General features: G+C 52.0%; 1 long non-coding RNA gene across 1 annotated transcript in view; it reads right to left on the bottom strand.

Moving 5' to 3' along the window:
• Positions 1-16262, bottom strand: part of LOC123789973 (uncharacterized) — a 69142-nt gene that overhangs the window by 18857 nt on the left and 34023 nt on the right. The window contains exon 3 of the long non-coding RNA XR_006778966.2: positions 2169-2335. This is a non-coding gene — a long non-coding RNA (uncharacterized LOC123789973). The remainder of the gene's footprint in view (positions 1-2168; positions 2336-16262) is intronic.

Here is a 16262-nt window from a genome sequence, read left to right as displayed (position 1 = left end):
CTCTCTCTCGTAAACCAGGAATCTCGTGAGTAAAATGTTTCTCTGAATTTTGTGAGACACTCTAGCAAGTTAATTGAACCCAAAGCAAGGGTTGTTGGAACCTATCCCTAGCCAGTTGGGAGCACAGGTGACAACGTGGACTTCGGATTGCATCTCAGATGGGGCAGGGACAGACTTGTAGGACCCAGCCCTTAACCTGTGGGATCTGAGGCTGCCTGCAAGTAGACAGTGTCAGAATTGAGCTAACTGGTGGTGTGGGAAACACACATACACACTGACATCGGTGTCAGAATCATAGACAGGAAACAGCATTGTTTCACCTGGAGAAGAGAAAACAAAGGGACAGGCTGCAGGCTTCCCAGGAGAACTGTCATCACTGGAGGAGGGATCAGAGCGACTCAGTACTGACCCCGAGAGGTAGAACCAGGGCCTCCAATGCAAGAAACAAGAAGAATATTTCAGTTCTGTAAAGGAAAGCCCTGCTCACGGAAGGTGTGTGGCCTGCCTCAGGAGACGGCACGTTTCCCGGTGAAGGGGGTGGAGGAGAAGCTGGGTACCACTGCCAGGGGCGCTGGAAGGTTGGATTCCACCTTATTAGAAGTCACTGGGGCTGCCCTGGCCCAGGAAGCGTGCCTGTGCGCCAGGTGGAGGGGAGAGGAGGGAAGGAGCACTGGCTGGAGAGTCTGGTGGGACAGTTTCCACTCCCAGTTCTGCCACCCATTTGTTGACAGTGGGATTTGGCAGGTCACTTAACTTCTCTGAGCCTTGGGCTTCTTGTCTGCAAGATGGCAGGTCTCAGAGAAGACCACCTTGGAGTAATTTCCAGCCTTCAGTGTGGCAGTGCTGTGCCGACCCAACACTCACCCTGTCCTACGGCCAGAGAGGGGCTGGGCATGGGGCCATTCAGGGTCAAAATAATGGAAGAAGTCTTCACAAAGCCAGGAGGCACAGTCGGGGGGGGGGTGCGTCAGGCAGGACGTTTTACAGTGTCATAAGGTCAGTGACAACGGCAGAGCGGCTGAGTCTCAAATGTGAAAGTGATGGGACTTCTGGCAGAAATCACCCCTTGCAATTTGAGATGCATCTGATTGGCTTTAGGAACATAAAGTAAATAAAAGGAGAAGACAGCCGTAACTGAGAGCAGATCATCACCGTCATCACCCCCTTTTATGCCGCCAAGCAGCAGAATGGATGGCGTTGCTGGCTCACAGCTGTATCCAGACACAGTAAAAACTCACAAGACAGTGGGAGAAATGTGACGTTCCTCAAATTCTGGTGGAGGCTGGTGGTGGGGAGGGGAGAAGGAGAATCAGGTGTCTGGGGGAACGAGGAAGGAGTTAAGAGAGCAGAAAAATTGTATGGAGAGGAAAGAAGTAGCCAATAAAGCAGACAAGTTGGCCTGGGGGACATCTATGAGGGGCCATCCCAAACGTCTGAGCCAAGATGGCCCCATTCTTTGATGGTTCAAGGCACAAGATTTCTAGACCGGGATGGAGGATTCAGGGGAGGTGGGGAGGTGGATACCTAACACCTGATTTTTCTTCTATCCTCACCTCTGAAGTTTAGATTTCTCACCAAAGAGCTTAAGATCCATCTGAACACCCTTGGTATCTCCCATGTTCATGTCTGTTTGCTTTAGTGGGATGGTGGCCAAGTTGGTCACAGTTAAGGGCATAGGGTAAGTTCCAGCTCCAGTCAACCCAAGCAAGAGACTCATCTTGAATATGGGCTTCGAGCCATTGTTAATGGTTGAAAAAATAACAAGACAGAGTCCTTTAGGTTGTCTCTTACCAGTCTTTACTTCATATCCCGGGAAAGAGATAAGGAGCTCAAATGGCAAGAGAAAAGTGGGGGAGGTTGCCATCTTGACTCTCCAAACTTTGAGGCAAGGTTGCACTGTGTCAGAATCATACCAACGGTATCACAGAGCCAGAGATGGGGCCTCCCCTGCTGCAGAGCTGTTACAGGGGCCAGGGGTACGGGAATGGAGATTGGAATAGCCTCCCAGAGTGAGAAGGTCTTAGAACCTTGGTTCTAGAATCTACCTGGGAGGTGGGTATGAGCCTCTTCTTCCGATCCAAAATTTTCAAGCAAAGATATCTTCCTGAAAGGGGGGGCAGGTCTGTGGGAGAAAAGAGTTCCAGGAAAACCCAAGCTAAATTTCTTACCTGCTGGCAGCTGGAAATGAGACTGGAGAGGTTCCTGGACAAGGCAGTGAAGAGGAGACAGAGACCGTTAGCAGGGCCCAAGACTTCGCTGGAGACAGTCTCAGTGTTAACAAAGAGTCTGGGGCTTCATGAGCTGCCTGAGGGCTTCCAGAGTCTTCATGATCAGTCTGGGCAGAGGAAGAGAGAGTAGAGGCCATAGGAATTTTAAAGAAAGAGAAATGCTACAAGCTCAGGTTTTAGAGACTAAAAGAGAAATGTCACACAGAGAGAGGGCAGCGGGTGCCCCAAACGGGGCAGAGGTGGGGAAGCTCCAAATCCCCCTGTTCGGACAGGGAGGCAGGCCCAGCTCAGGGCGCCGCCATGGCATTCTGGCTTCCTACATATGGATAGGGTGGTTTTGAGGTGGTCTGTGTAGGGTGCGTACTGCCCGCGATACATGCTCGGTGTGGGGGAAGATGGGAGTCAGTCAGAAAATAATTTAGGGTCACAGGTTGGACAAGTTGGACCAGGCCTCGGTGAGGCTCAATGCTTTCCCACAGCTCCTGTGCTGAGCTCCCCCACTGGTGGGGCCCAAGGGGAGCCAGGTGCAAATCAGAGAGAGGGAGACAAGCCTGGCCATGCCAGAGGTCAGGTCCCAAGTGGACACTCCTCTCTGTTCCTCCCCATGCAGGGTCTCGTCCAGGCTCTGCTGCGGGACGCAACAGGACAGATGCCCAGTGAAGCACATCATGCTGAGCCGGGAATTCCAGAGGTGACCTGAAGGTAAGAGAAGTTGTGCCCCACGCCGGCCTGGCGAAGTGGCCCAGGTCATTTGGACAAATCCTCGTCCCTCCCAGGTGTGAGCCATGATTTCTGGGAAGAGGGTTGAATCCATATCTAGATACACTATGGCTTCTGACCCTCATGCACACCTCTGGAGAGCTGGGGAGGCAGGGCTACACAGTTTCCAACTCAAGCCAGCTGCTGGGGAAGGCCACGGGCAGCAGCGCCCAGGAGAGTAGCCTCCCACAGCATCCCAGGGTTTGACCCCCATGGACGGAACGTGGGCTGAGAGAACAGGGCACAGCCTCAACTCCTTGTAAGACCCTAAAGCACTCAAGAGGCCAGTCATTTAAGGGGCCACATGAAGAACACCCAGTTAACAGCATTATATGGGAATGCCCAGCTTGGCGGAAGTGCGGAAGGGTGGTGGGAGGTACCCGACTGCCACGGGCCTTGCACACCAGCTCAAGAGGGATGAGCTTTCTCTCGTCAGCAATGGCAAGACGCTGACACCAGACAGGAGGCTGGCAGATTGGTTAGACTGCCAGTGTGTGCTGGTGGCCGCCTCTACTCCTCCAGACGGCCTCTCTTCTTTCCTCCTTTGTGCCCCAAGTCCTCCCCAGCCAACTTTCCACACCAGCTTTTGGCACAGAGAGGGTTTTAAAAAGAATTTCCTGAACACATTCACGGACAGCATGATATTTATGGGAATCCAAAGGGGTGGCGTCTAATGAGTGTTAAATATGACACGTTTACAACCACCAAATAAAAAGTCAATGACGAGAAAAGAAATTTTTTCCAATTATTTCTCTTAGGCAGAGAAATCTCTTTGAAATGAATATTTGGATAAGTCACTTATCAGACGATTGCATGACTGCATCTTATGGAAAGCGGGTCTAGTTAACCCTGGAACCCTGGAACGGGGCTTTTGTGCAGGTTTCGGAGAAGTTAGGGCAAGTCTGCTGTGCTCTACATGAACGAGGAGAGGGCGGCCACCCAGGTCACGTACTTCCAGAGAACAGGGAGATACAGAAACACTCCAAGAAAATATTTAGAGCAACAAAACATCTAAATGGACCTTTAAGTAGTTTGCTGTGATGTCAGCCCCTCTATGCGTCTCTCCTTCGAGAGCATCTGTAATCCTATGGGGACATTGCCGCTATCGCTTGCAGGAATGAATCCGTTTTAAGTTCTGCTCCCAAGTTGGTGCAAGATAGAAATAGAGGCCGTCCCCCCAAATGCCGGGGCCAGAGGACCAGGGACAGCTGACATGTGGCACCAGCAGATGGACCATGGAGTCACCCATACTGGACGCAGCCTACGGGATCCTGACGACATTCCTGGGAGGAGACAGGGTAATGGGTGTGAAACAGCGGTGGACACGGGTGTCCTTGGGGCACGGCGGGTCAAGTCCAAAAGCACGCTGACCCATGAACCACCAATGCCAGCCCTGTTGCATCCCCCGTTGAGTCCCACAACCCAGCAGGGACACCAGGAGGGCAGGAAACCAATGGGACAAAGACCCAAAAGGACATTTGGGGGGGGTATAAATAATAGTAGGCTTTCACACCAAGTGGCGCTCTGGAAATCCACCTGTTCACCCTATATTTTAAGTGTATGCTCACTGAAAAAGAAAAACTAAACTTGATGAAAGCCATTGGAACCCTCCTGGGAGGAAGGCTTCCCCTGCTCCATTCGGCAGCCCGGAGCTTGGGCGGCCCGCCACACAAGCGGAAGGCTGTGATTAAAGCGGGCCTGCCGAGGGTGCTGCTCCAGTTAAACTCCCTAAAAAAAACCCACAACATTTTCAATAAAAAGAGGCCAAGCCCAGCATGCCGGACTCATTACTGTAGTACTTTTCTTCCAGGAAGATGAACAAATATGAAGTAGAGGGCTGAGAAATTTTGATCAAGCGATGTGTTTTAAAGGTTTTTATTTCCTCCCTCTTTCATTAAAATTGCACCGCTGTGATTCTCGTCTATATATAACAGATAGAGCCAGGCATGCTGTGGCAGTCCCACCCAATGAGGACAATAGGACCCTCCCGAGGAGCTCATATCTTCTTTAGGATCTGTTGGGGAAAAGCAACACATATAAAAATACAAATGAAAATGGCCCCAGATGTAACTATATAAAAACAAGTGCTAATTTCCATTGCTAGGGTAGCGGCTTTGAACTTGGGAGCACAAGCGAGATATACTTATTAGCTCCAAGAAGCAGATCGAGATTTGGGGATGTGCACGATGAGAGGCCAGCAAATAGAGCCCGGAAGCCCCCCTCCAGATGGCTGAGGCTGACAGGAACTAACCACATCATGTTAGTTCTGTCCCCAACACTTCCCCTCCCTTTGGCTCAGTGATGGGATGGGATGGGATGGGATGGGATGGGATGGGATGGGATGGGATGGGATGGGATGGGATGGGATGGAAAGGGAAGGGGAGGGGAGGGGAGGGGAGGGGAGGGGAGGGAAGAGAGAGGCCGGCTGGGGAGGGAGAAAAAAGCAAGGCACAGGGAGAAGACCAAAAGGTCATAGGTACCTTTGGTCACAAGGAGGGAAATGAGTTGACACCAGCCTAAGAGAAAAGGAGTGTCAGACTACAAGGACAGAGGGGTCCGTCATGGAAATGCACTCAGATGGGCCAAAGGGAAGCTCTGAAACAAGGACCTAAAAAAATCTCCAAAAACCCAGGCCTCTCCCAGCTTCTTCCTGCTCCCCATCCACTCCACCTGCACCCTCTTCTTCGTTCCCCTCTCTCTGCGGCCCGCTACCCTCCACCTCTCAGCCTGCACAGCTGGCCGTGAAGGCCCACGGTAGGCCAATATCCCACACCCCAGCTGTTTGCAGAACAGACCAACTCTGTACCCCAGGGGTGAGAATCTGGCTGGCCCATGGGCCCATCTCAGTCCAATGCCAGCGGAAAGGGGTCATGAGACACACACATGGGCCAGAGCCCTGCCCCAGAGTGGACAGATTTCAAGGAGGGGTGGGCTCCTGGGCTGGAGGTGTCACCCAAAAGGTTAGGTGAGGGGATGCTCTGGAAAGGGGAACTGTGGAAAATGTGAAAAGAAGACCAGAGATGACTTCTTACCTTCCTGTTCCGAGGAACCTGGGTCCCTCTCCCATCCTCAGTTTAAAAGGACAAAATACTACAAGGAGAAATTTAGTCTAAACAGACATAAGCTGGGGTATGTCTCATGGAGCCTTCTGGAATCCCTCCCTCCACATCTGTCTCACTCAATAGCTACCAAACAGGAGCAGCCTGTTGGACCCTTCTTTATTCCAGGGAAACCCTACCAGAGATTGAGTTGTGGGTGAAGAGTGTCTTCCTTGCAAACACCTACCTTTCCAGCATTCTCCTCCCCACGCACACCCCATGCTGCCAACCCCACCCTGATGCCCTCTGGCTGCTTTGCCCAACTCCACCTCCTCCCTGTCAACACATTCCTCTCACAGGGTTCTTTTCCAGGTAGGTTCTTCACTAAAGAGGTGAATAGGACCTGACTCTCAAATCCACACTACCATTCAAATAACACCTTAAAATTCTGCTATCATTTGGCTCACTCCTAAACAAGGAGAGACAGACAAGACTAAGGAATCAAGGTTCGGTCTTTCCTTCCTCACACCCCCTCAAATCAGCGTATGTGAATCCGGTGGTCTTTCAGCTCAGAGGATCTTCCCATCAATGCTTTAAAATCTGCCCACTTGGAAATAAGTCAAGCAGAGAAAGGCAACTATCATATGATTTCTCTCACCTATGGAACATAAGAACTAGGAAGATCGGTAGGAGAAGATAGGGATAAAGAAAGGGGGGGTAATCAGAAGGGGGAATGAAACATGAGAGACTATGGACTATGAGAAACAAACTGAGGGCCTCAGAGGGGAGGGGGGTGGGGGAATGGGATAGACCGGTGATGGGTAGTACGGAGGGCACGTATTGCATGGTGCACTGGGTGTTATACACAACTAATGAATCATCGAGCCTTACATCGGAAACCGGGGATGTACTGTATGGTGACTAACATAATATAATAAAAAATCATTTAAAAAAAATAAAATAAAAATTTCCATGAAAACTAAAAAAAAAAAATCTGCCCACTTGTCTATTCAGTCAGTCATGCCACCAATACTGAATATGGCCGTAAGCAGACAAACCAAAGTTCCTACACTCGTAGAACATTACGGACTTGCCAGGAGCACAGCCACTGAAGAATAAATAATTCCACACATAAGAAGTGTTACAAAAGGGAAGGGAGGGGAGGGGAGGAATTTATGAGGGTGAGTCAAGGAAGACCTCTCCCTGACCAGGTGACTTTAAAGTGCATTTAAAGCCTGTGTCGCAATCAGGATTGCTTTCTTTTGGGGGCTCTCTCTTGGGCTTGTAGATAACCACCTTCTCCCTATGTCTACACGTGGTCTTCCCTTGGTGCATGTCTGTGTCCTAATCTCCTCTTCTTATAAGAACACCAGTCACATTGCATCAGGGCCCACCTCATGACTTCATTTTAACTGAATCACCTCTTTAAAGACCCTGTCTCCAAATACATTCACATTCCAGAGGTTAGGACGCACAACTCAGCCCCTGAGAGCCTATTACTTGCTAGCCAGATACCCAATCCTGGAAAGAGTATTCCAGAAAGAAAACACCTGCAGAGGAGCAAGTGTGATCATGAAGGATCCAGTAGGTCAGGTGAAGTATTTTAGACCTTAGCTTCAAGGTGACCTTGAGATTACAGAAGAGTTTCAAGCAGAAGAGAGGCGTGACAAGCTGGACGTTGGATTGTTCTGGTGTCATGGTGGAAACTGAGCTGAAGGAGCAAGGCGGGTGCCTCTGGCAGTCCAGGCACAGGTGAGGGTGACGCGGAACAGAGGACAGCTCCAGGTCTGGGAGCTGTGGGGCTGTGAATGTGAACTGAAGCAGCAAGATAGGGGTAGAGAAAGAGGCAGAGCAGAGCCCCGGGAGGCACCGATATTTATGGACCATGAGGAGAAGTCAGTAAGTGCCAACCAGGGAGATGAGAGCAACCAGAGCCAGGCGACCAGAATGCTCCCACGAGGGAGTGCTCAGCAGCATAGAATGGCCAAGCCGGCAGGGACAGAGGACGGCTATGGGGCTTGTCTATCTTGAGGCCATGGTGCCCTGGGTGAGAGCACTTGCAGGGAGTGTTGGGCTGAAAGCCCAGTTTTCATCGGAAGAGGAGGTAAGGGGACATTCCTGGCAAGTTCGGGCTGGGTATGGGAGGAGAGGGATGGAGTCACACCTGAGAGGTTAGGGACCCCAGTGGAACGTTTTTTCATTTAAATTTTAGGTACTTAACATGTGGTGCGAGATCGGTTTCTGGGGTCGAATGCGTCACTTACATACAGCCCCCAGTGCTCCTCACGACAAGTGCCCTCCTGAGCGCCCGTCACCCAGACGCTTAAACGATGTCGGAAAAAACCCGGGGAGAAGGAACTTTGGATCCTGAGGAAGCCAGAAGGAACACTAGCCTTAGGAAAGAGAAGGCCCAACTCTCCCATTTTCATACAAATGAAGGAGCAAAGGAGGAGCGAGCACAATGTGTCATCAAAGATGGAGCCCAGGGACGCAGTGTTTGCGAGGGGAGCGCCTGCAGGAGAGGGCTCTTTTCTGTCGATCATGGATGTGAGCTGAATGGATGAATTCCTAAAGAACATACTGATGGGTAAATACACAAGGGTTTGGTGAAAGACATAAAAATCAGGCCCACTCTTTTTTTTTTTTTTTTCAATAAGGTTTGTCCTCAGATTGCCACCTGTAGCCCATGGCCATTTGGGCTCTAGACTAGCAGACAGGAACCATCCCATTACCACATGGAAGCAGGCCATCAAGCTGCCCACAACAAGCCACATTTTTTCTCTGGAACATTTTGAATCAATTATAAAAGCAGGAGGGGTACGATTAGGCCCCTAAAGCTGCAAAGCACAGAGCATGCAGGAACCGTTGCCTGGCCTGGGTAATTTCAAGGGCCATTGTTATTAGCAAAAACAACAGCAGTACTTCCTTTGGCCTTGGCTTCTCTCCTCCCTTTTCCCCTCCTTCCTCCTCCTCCTCCTCTTCTCTCCTCCCTCCACCTTTCCTCTTCCCTTCTGGCCTCGTGTCCCCCTCAAAACCACTGCAGGTACTGGATCTGACTGGTGACAAGACACCCCCGCTCTGTGGGCTCTGGGGTCCAGAATAAAGCTGGCTAGAAAAACTGGACCATTGAGTTTCAAATTAAATCACCCCCACAGGCCCTTCTTCTCCAGTTACTGGGCTCATTAGAGCTCAGATAATGGAACATCTCCTCCCACTAATGGCCCATGAGAAGTGAAGGAGAGAAACCAAACCCTCTACCACATCACTAAAGAGAAATGGAGAGGAAAAGGTCACTGACTATAGCCCCAAAGTTTTTAGTGTTTTGGAAGAACTGTCTCCCTACCATGAGAGATCTGGAGCATGAAGAATGGATTTACCAGGATGTGGTGGTTATAAACAGAATAGACATTCGTTTGTGCATCCTGGTGACTAAGCCAGAGTTCTGGAATTTATCATTCCAGAAGGTTCCATGGCTAATTTCCCTGGTAGGCAGGGGGCATGTGAGATCACTAGAGCCAGAAGAGGGTTTTAGAAGCTGTGAGGGCTGCTTGCCAGGAAAAGGGAACACAGCTAGGCACAGCCTGCTTTGTGTTGATTCGTCCCACATGAACCACAGGGTCTGAGCGAGGACCCCTTCTCCAGGACAGGGAAGGATTTGACAGCAACCGGATAACCAGGATACGGAAGTTTACCAAGATGCTCTGAGCATTCAGCTACATGTGCCAAACTGGCTCCTACGTGTCTGCAGCTGCTAGAAAGCAGGGAACATTCTGGGGTTGAAATAATCTCTGGCCAGGACTCCACTGTGACCTCTGCCAGGGGCCATAAGAAAACGAAGTGCCCCTTACTGTCCACCCGTCTGACCCTGAGCCCTAGCCCCCCTCCAATCATAACCCCTTGCTTCGAAATCGGCTGACTTCAAGCGCATAAAGCAAAGAAATTCGGTCTAGGAGTACCAGGCACAAGAAAGTCAGGCCGGCCAGCAAGATTTCCCTTACAGAACAACAGTGGATGGTTCTTACCACACACGAGAAGTGTTGTCAAGTGCCTCACACACATAAGGTAGTTTGTTTCTAACTGGTCCCATGAAAATCACTCACACTAAACCAAATGGAAACAGACTCATGGTTCTGGGCCTTCCTGACCCACCAGGCTGGGATTGCCTCCTGCAGGTGAGTGATGTCCCCAAGAGAATCGGGACCCCTCAAGCAAATTCCTCTTAGTCCCTGAGCAGGGCTAGTTGTCGGTCTGAGGGGGAGGTGCTTCTCTGAGGTGTGAGCAATGCGATGACCCACCTGAGTCTCGTCCCTCCCACATTCCCATCCATCACACAGCCTGCAGAGAGGCAAGTCCCTACAGCCTGCCATTTGATGAGAGGATGTGGGGGTGTGGGGTTCCAAGCAGGACATGAAAGTTTCACAGCCTGTGGCCTTGGCCAGCCCCGTTACATCACATAGTGGGGGCCCAGGAGAGAGCCATCGCCGTGGCAAGCAGAGGGACCACGGCTAGGGTTCAGGAGGCCACTGTGACCCCGAGAGCTCTCCTCCTGAGGCACCCCAGCAGATTCCTCACAGCCCACCAGGCAGAGAAGGGGGGTCACCAAGGGGAAACCCCACAAAGACTTCCTGCTCCTGCGCTCTGACCCCCAGCTTGCACTCTCCACGTCCCGTGTGTCCTACCACCCGCTTCTAAGTCCCTGGGCCCCATCACTCATCGTAGAGGAAACTACTGATTAATAAGTCCCGTTTAAGACAGTAGGAGAAAGCTCACATTTGCTGGGCACCATCTTTGTGCTGGCACTCTGCTTTCCTCCACAGACGACTTCATTTTACGCTCCAGTGAGCCCAGTGACGCAGGCACTGCTAATCGTCCAGTCTTACAGACGAGGAGACTGAGGTTCAGAGCAGTGAAGCCGTCCAAGCTCACGGCCAGTATGTCAAACCCCACCATCCGGCTCCCGAGCTTTCACTCCTACCTTGTTCATTTCAACTCCTAGGAGCCCTTGAGAGCTGGTGTCAGACGCTCAGGAGGAAGCAAGGCTAAGCCTGAAGCCTTAACCACTACTGATCATTCTGCACAGGGCTCCAGACAGGAAGAGAACTTTGGGGACCCACTCAAACCCTCCCTTCTTACTAGGCAATCACTGATGTTCCCCATCGCTAACTGGGGGTGGGGGTGCAGGGGACTCCTAATCTCCCACTTCATTCTTTCTTGTGATTTCTATGTGCTCCTCTCCCAAGGCCCCAGGAGCTATGAAGTACCTGCCATCATTACCATTTTGGTGGGTGGCTTTCCAGTCTTCTTTGAAACCGAGGGGCCTTTAGACAGTGGTATTTGGGGGGAGGATGGTTAGGATGCCTTCCAGAGAATGAATGGCCAGGCCTCCTGCTCCCATGTTGAGGGTGAGAGGCACCCCTATGTTCCTGCTCACAGATTCAGGGGTGCTGGTGGAGACAAAAGGAGTGTGGCTGTGCCACAGGAGAACCCTGGACAGGTCATAAAGAGCTGAGGGAGTTCTGGTCCCGCTTCTGCCTATCACAGCTGTGTGACCTCAAGCCTCGGTTTCCCACATGCACAATGAGGAGGCTGGACTTGGACAGCGGGTTGGAGCCATGCTCGGACGGGTCCCAGGATTCTGCCGCATTGCACCACTGCCCAGAAGCCCCCATGAGCCACACCAGGTGTGAGATTCAAGCCCTGAAGGGTGAGAAAGAGGGCAATGGGGGAGGGGCAATGAATCAAGCAACCCCCCTTTTGGTCTCTGATACCCACGTTTCAAGAAGAGTTCTGTGACTATGGAATGTCTGACCATGACTGGGCTGGATACTCTCTAGGTCCTTCTGACCCAGGGGTTGGGAGTGCTGTGCCTGCAGAAAGGCCCTGCTTTGCTCATTCCGACCCTGCTTGGCTGCCATGGAGCCAAGGGAACCTGGTGGGCCAAACGGTCGACCAGGAGGTAGGCGACCTGATTTCGCATTCCAAGACTCCAAAGTGCATCATGGTAAAATCAGGAGACATGGCAGAGGTCTACCCCACTCAGACACGCCCCCCGCAGAGCCAGGCTGGACCCTGGTGGGCTGCTGCCCAGGGAGACCCACACTAGGTGTCTGTCGCTCAGCACCGCAGCCGCCTTGCTCTGCCCCTTTGTGAGCTGAACAGGACAAGCAGACAGGAAGGTCCCCAGCACCTCCTCACCCCAGCCACCGCCATCTGTTCCCAAAGGGTCGCAGCTCCCAGCAGCGGGGACAGGGACTGGCGCTCTGGAAGCAAGGCCCCGGCTCTGCTCTGTGTCTCCACCTTGTGAGACAGCTCCTGGTAGCACAGTCGGCAGACGACACTCTGAAAGCTGATTTGAAAAAGCAAACGCAATGACAACAGTATCCAGTTGCGGCTGCAGAGGGAGATTAACAGGCAGAATGTAATTACTCAGCCTGGAACGGGTCCAAGGTCTCAGCAGCACTGACAGAAGGTGGCACCCCAGGAGCCCAGCCCCCAGAAATCTGAGCAGAGACTGGGATGTGGCCCCTAGGCCTTCTCCTTCAGGCTCCCTTCCAGGGTGCCCTGGGTGGACCTGAGTTCTCTCCATCACTGGACCTTCTCCCCAGGTTCCCAGGGCAAGGCTGCCTGTAACGGCGCCTTCTGAGCTCGCAGAGCAGAGTGTGAGCACGTGGGGTACTCGGACCCAGAGCGGGACGTCAGGGCAAGCACCCGCAGGATCATGTTGGTCCTAGGTCCTCAATGCACTTGACGTGGAGGAAGGAATTCAGACACAGCTGCTCAAGGGGCCGTGGAAAAAGCTGAGGGTCTGGATCCTGGCTGAGCATCTCTTGGCCAATGTCAGACCCCCATGAAGGGCAAGGCTGCCCCTTCTTGTCCAGCATCCACACTCTGCTTTCAGTTTATGGTCAATGCCTGCCTAACTTGCTTGCCAGGGGAACGAGGAGGCAGTCTGGTTCATAACCCATCGGAAGGTTTCAAATGCCTCCCGTGTGGAGTTGCTCTGGGCTCCCTCCTGCGCCCTGCCCCATGCGGACGTGTGGCAGTGGTGATGAGGGGCCGAACACAACCTGCCAAAATGCAGGTGAGACTGTCATCCGGACAAGACTGAATGAGGAGCTGGGGAGCCTGGAAGAGGGCATGACTGCCTGCAGGAGACATCACAGGGGACGGGACCTCGGAGCTGGGACAGCAGCAGATCACCAACCATTGGCAAACAGTGCACCCGACTGGGCTGGGAGCAGTTCTCAGTTCCCGCCCCCACCCCAGGCAGAGCAGCTTGCGGGCAGTCAGGAGCCTGGGTGGTGCCAGCCGTACTGTTGGGGGCACACCGATGGGGGGGGTTATGGGCTTAGACACAGCCATGCCTCTCCCTCCCCCTGGGGCTCGGACCCAGCCCCAGTTCATTCTCCTGTCCCTCCTAAAACTGCCTCGTTACACACCACTGTCCCATCCGCACGACACCAACAGCCGCGTCCACGTGACGCACATTTTAAATATATGCCAACGTGGACAAGATAACTCCATGCCCTCCTATCACCTGAAATCAACGATTTCCAGCTCATAGCAGCCTCGTTTTACCCATAATCCCCCCCACTCCCCCAACTTCCACCCCTGACATTGTATCACCTCATCTATAAATACTTCAGAAGGTTTCTTGGAAAGATCAGAGCTTTTTAGCTCAAATCCATAAAACCATTATCATTCCTTTTAGAAATGAAATCAATTTCTGATTATTATCAAATATCCAGCCAGCGATCCCACAGTCTGGATTTTGCTGGTTGCATCCCCAAGATGTCACTTAATGGGTTTCTCTGTGCTTTGAATTTCCTATGAGTTCATATTTAGATCTAGAGACTTAATCCGATGCAGGTATGATTGGTTTTGGCAAGAAACGTCCAAAGCCGTGGCGTGCTTTCCAGGAGGAGGTTCTCTCCCCCTGGTTAGCTCTTGTAGTCGTATGAGCAGGGGCTGGTGGCGGATCCACTCATTCGTTAGGCACACAGCGCTGCCCTAATTCTCTAGCTCCTTCTTCCTGTATTAGCGAGGATGCTTCTAAGAGGAGAAGCTGCACAGGAGAAAAAACAGAAGGAACGCTTGAGACTTCCCCTTCTTACACACGTTTCCCAAAGAATGAACTGCTTCCCTAACATCAAGAGTTGGCCAATGAGTGCTTTCCTTTTAGCATTTTTATAACTGGAGATGAACATATCTGATGTATTTTAATCCACTGCAGTCAATCCCTTGTAGTTATCACCCTCACTGATGTTTGAATGGCCTCGTCTTTGGCCAGGAGGAACCACGTTGGCTCCTGTGTCCACTTTGATAGTTTCCTCACTTTCTGGCATGACAAGTTGTTCCAGACTCATCTTGTACATTCATCTCGTTCGTTTATTTCAATAGAAAGTCCCCCGACCCCAGCCTCCAATCTGTCTGTGTCTTCACTGCAGGTAGATGAATCTTTCCTGAAGTTAATTGCAGCTCCATTGCTCTTCGTGGGAGGCCGCATGAAGCAGGGAACAAACAGGAACTTTGAAACAGGGGAGACGGGAGTTTGGAACTGGCCACATCAGGTACGCATTGCACCACCCCGAGCTGGTGATACCATCTCCCTGAGCCTCAGCTGCCTCGTTTCTAAAACCAAGAATTATAGTGTCTTGCCTTACAAGATTATGGAAAAGGTTAAATAAACACAAAGCACCCGGCATAGAATCCGCTAACTAGGAAGTCCATGTCAATATCTACTCCTTTTCTTCTTGTTCTTTTCAAGAAACATCAATGGCTTCTAATGTCCACCTCACTGTGCAGACTTTCAAGCCCCCTTTCGTCTGACCTACCCTATCAGCCCAACCTTGTTTCCATGGTGGTTCTCCCCATCCACCTGCCATTCTGTTCCCACCAGCCCACTCTCACCAGACTTACCGATGCCCTCAACCTCCATTTATACTGCCTCCTTCATCTTAAATGCCCCATGTCCTTCCATTTATTCAACTCCTACCTATCTGTGAAGACCCAGCTCAGATCCTTCTGCTTCCCTGATCCCTCCAAACCTCATCTTCTTCCCATCCCATGAAAGCCTGCCTACCCTCACAAGCCTGATGGTGGGGGGTGGGGGGCTCCGACTCTTGTAACCATTGTCATCCAGCACCTACAGACTTGGACAGAATACACTTCAAGAACGATTCTTCCCGAAGCTAACCTGGTCTGCACACAGGTCCCTGGGCACATGATCTGTGTGTGACTAGGACAGCAGCAAGGCACTAAGGGTGTGCTTGTGATGCGAACATGGGCGTGCACGTGTCTGTGTGAATATATGCATACGTGTGTGTCTGTGTGAGTATGTGCACGCCTGTGGATGTGTGCACATGAGACCAACGCCCTCAGGAAGCCCGTGTCCCAGCCTGTCCTCTCTGACTCAGAATCACTCAGAGCCCCTGAGGCTCTGCCGCGCCCTCAGACTTCAGCCAGGATGTGGGAGGATGCCTGGGCCCTGATCTTTACAGAGATCCAGTGATGGTCTCCTTGGGGTGCTCAGTTTTCTAAACCAGATGTGACCCCCATCTGGAACATGGAGAAGAGCCACAAATGACTAGGGAAAGCTTCCCTGTCCAGATCTGACAGCTGGATCCAAAACCAAAGATGATCTCAGTGCAGAACTTTTCCATGGGAGAGCCATCCGACCGAGCAGTGATGAGTAAGGACGCTTCACAAGATGGCCTCGCCCCCCACGCAGGATAACCTCACCCGGCGACTTGCCGAACCGCCCCGATGTGCCACCAAGTCGGGAGGCTACTAGGACGTTTGAGGTCACCTCCCCCCCTGGACCGTAGCATCCGTCTCAGGATGGCGCCCACAGGCAGATCTCATCACTGCCATGCAGGGAGGAGACAGAGCTGCAGGGGAGGCCAAACAAAATCCCATCTGGGCCGTCTTGGGTCTTTGGGGTCTCCTGCTCCTTCCCTTAAAAGCCATCACCTCAATTAAAGGGATGCAGCCACAGCAGGAGTCAAAGGTCAGCATAAAAAAGCAAGAGCTATGCAAGCAATAAGAGTAGAACTTCCCTGGATGATGGGAGAGTCGGGGAGCTCTGGAATGAAGGGGGTGGGGGAGCACCCCAATAAAAAGATGGCCTCTGGAAGAACTGGCATCCCTCCCCCCCCCCCCCCCGTAGCACAGGAACAGCTGCTTGTTGGCTCTGCACTGAACCCACCTCCGCAGTCCCAAGCTGTCGGGAAGACAC

Source organism: Ursus americanus, chromosome 31 (assembly GCF_024610735.1).
Source record: "Ursus americanus isolate L20-20 chromosome 31, mUrsAme1.1.p, whole genome shotgun sequence".
Taxonomy (NCBI): Eukaryota; Metazoa; Chordata; class Mammalia; order Carnivora; family Ursidae; genus Ursus; species Ursus americanus.
Note: the sequence above shows the minus strand (reverse complement) of the source record. Positions and strands in the feature narration are given on the sequence as shown.